We start from the raw sequence: 2,224 nt of genomic DNA on the forward strand, positions 1-2,224 counted from the left end.
ATATATATATATATGTATGTATATATATGTATATATATATAAATATAAGAACATATCTTGTCTTTCAGGTCAGTTGCTGCCTTGCTCAGAATACCAGTGGTTGTTGGGACTGTGTTCCCAAGTTCTAGTTTGGAGTATGGTATAGCCATACATTGTATATACATATATATATATGTATATATATATATATATATATTCAAAAGTATATATAAATGTGTGTACATACAGTGTTCCCCGCTTATTCGCATTTCTTTATTGACGGTTTCACATATTCGCAGATTTTTTGCATCTGAAGGAGGTGTTGCGCTGCAGCGGTCTATTTCCAGAGCGCGGAAGAATGGGAGAGTGCGGAAAGTGCAGCTTAATTTGCAGAAATTTTACAGAAAACATCTTATGTTCACCAGAAAGTCACCACAAAAGAAAAAGAGGTTATAGTGTTATGGTTTGTCACTTTTCTTGAGACACCTCCATAAGCTATTTATGTGATTTTGTTCTTAAGCCACTGGCTAAATCGTGAGTGAGAAATATAAATTTGGCAGGACATCCAATGGAAAGTCTTGCCAAATTTATAAACATGACCTCACCAACTCTCTGAATCCTACTTTATGATGACTTCCCATCATATGAAGAAAATTCCTGCTTTGTGTGAGTGTCGGGAAAAAGGCGCACACGAATGCCACATTAAAAAGAAGGAAAATTGAGTTTGGCTCTTAAGTAAATGTTTGCGTAACTTAGCTCCTTAACACATCTGGTATTTGGCTAAACAGTGTGCTGACACCGACTATCACATACGATAAAAGCAAGTAAGTCTTCCAATCTAAGCTGCCTGTGTGACCTGTCCTTTATCCACTCGTGTAAGCCTTAATCCAGCTAACCTTGTCAAAAGCAGCAAACCTCAGTCAGAACAAGCAGATGACTCTGTGCACGCCAGTGGCCGCTATAAATAGACGTTTCATTGAGAAGCAGCAGGCTGAAGGGGAGGTATTGTAAACAGCAGGCCAGCCTGGTGCCTGATCCAGGGCTAACCTGGGAAAGTGATGGAAAGTGGCATGCTGCAGCCAGAGGATATGCAATACACACTGACACTAGTGTACCCCTGACCTCCCTTCACATGCAACGGTCTTCTCTTAGAGTTTACTTTTAAAAAATAAAATTAAAACACCCAACCATAAATATTCATTGCATATAGAAAAATCTGCCAAATCTTATTTTTGTCTGATGATAGAGCACTATTTAAACTTTCTGTGACCAAAGTTAAGATTTAGAAAAAATATGAGAACACAGAAAAGTTTTGTGTAGTACTGCATTACTGTTAAGATTATAAGTCTGAATTTAATTAAAAAAAACTGATGAGATATGGCAAAATGCTAATGCAATGACAACATGTTTAATTTGAAATTGAAAATCTTAAAATTGTTTTTATCTAGTCTTAAACATCATTTTATTATTTTATTCCCTCACATTTTTATGTTTTTATGTATTTTTAACCAACCGTGGCTGCCTCTTGCTAAAGAGGTATGTAATCTCAATGGGATTATCCGGGTTAAATAAAGGTAAATAAATAATAATAATATTAATACAATTTATGAATTAAATTGGCCAAAGAATGTAATAAAAACTGGGAAAAAATGAGTTTTTGACTTAAACTAAAACAGTTGAGTAATTTACCATCCTTACAGTATCTAAAATATCGACATCACAGCATCACTAGAGGCCAACACATGCATGCTTAGTACAGCAGATGCTCTCAAAAGTTTTAAACCAATCTGTTGGCACTAATATTAAAATAGAGTTATGACAAAATTTCTCAATGGAAGGATTTTTGATGGTATTAGAAGTAGACATGTTTTCAGTCCCACTCCAATAATCTTTGATCTTTTCAAAATAAAAGCATTTCCAGTGGTCTCTTAACTATGGTTGTGCAGTTTTTAATGATTTTTTTTTTTTTTAATTTGTCGTTTTCTAGTGCAGAGTTAATCAGAAATTTGCCACTGACTTGTGAGTAGGACTGTCCACAAGTCTTCCTTAATTTCCAATTATCCCTTTGTTTACACACTATCCCACTAGTTTACAGCCCCTCAAAACCCCAACACAACGTTACTGGTGTAGCAAAAATGGAGAGCAGTATTGGAATTATGTAGCTGTTCAGTTTTGAGCCAGATGCCAGCTCAGATGAGGAAAACAAAGACGTACATGGATCTATTTATCTCAAAGTGGATAAATC

This window comes from Oryzias melastigma, linkage group LG6 (assembly GCF_002922805.2).
Source record: "Oryzias melastigma strain HK-1 linkage group LG6, ASM292280v2, whole genome shotgun sequence".
In the NCBI taxonomy this organism is placed as follows: Eukaryota; Metazoa; Chordata; class Actinopteri; order Beloniformes; family Adrianichthyidae; genus Oryzias; species Oryzias melastigma.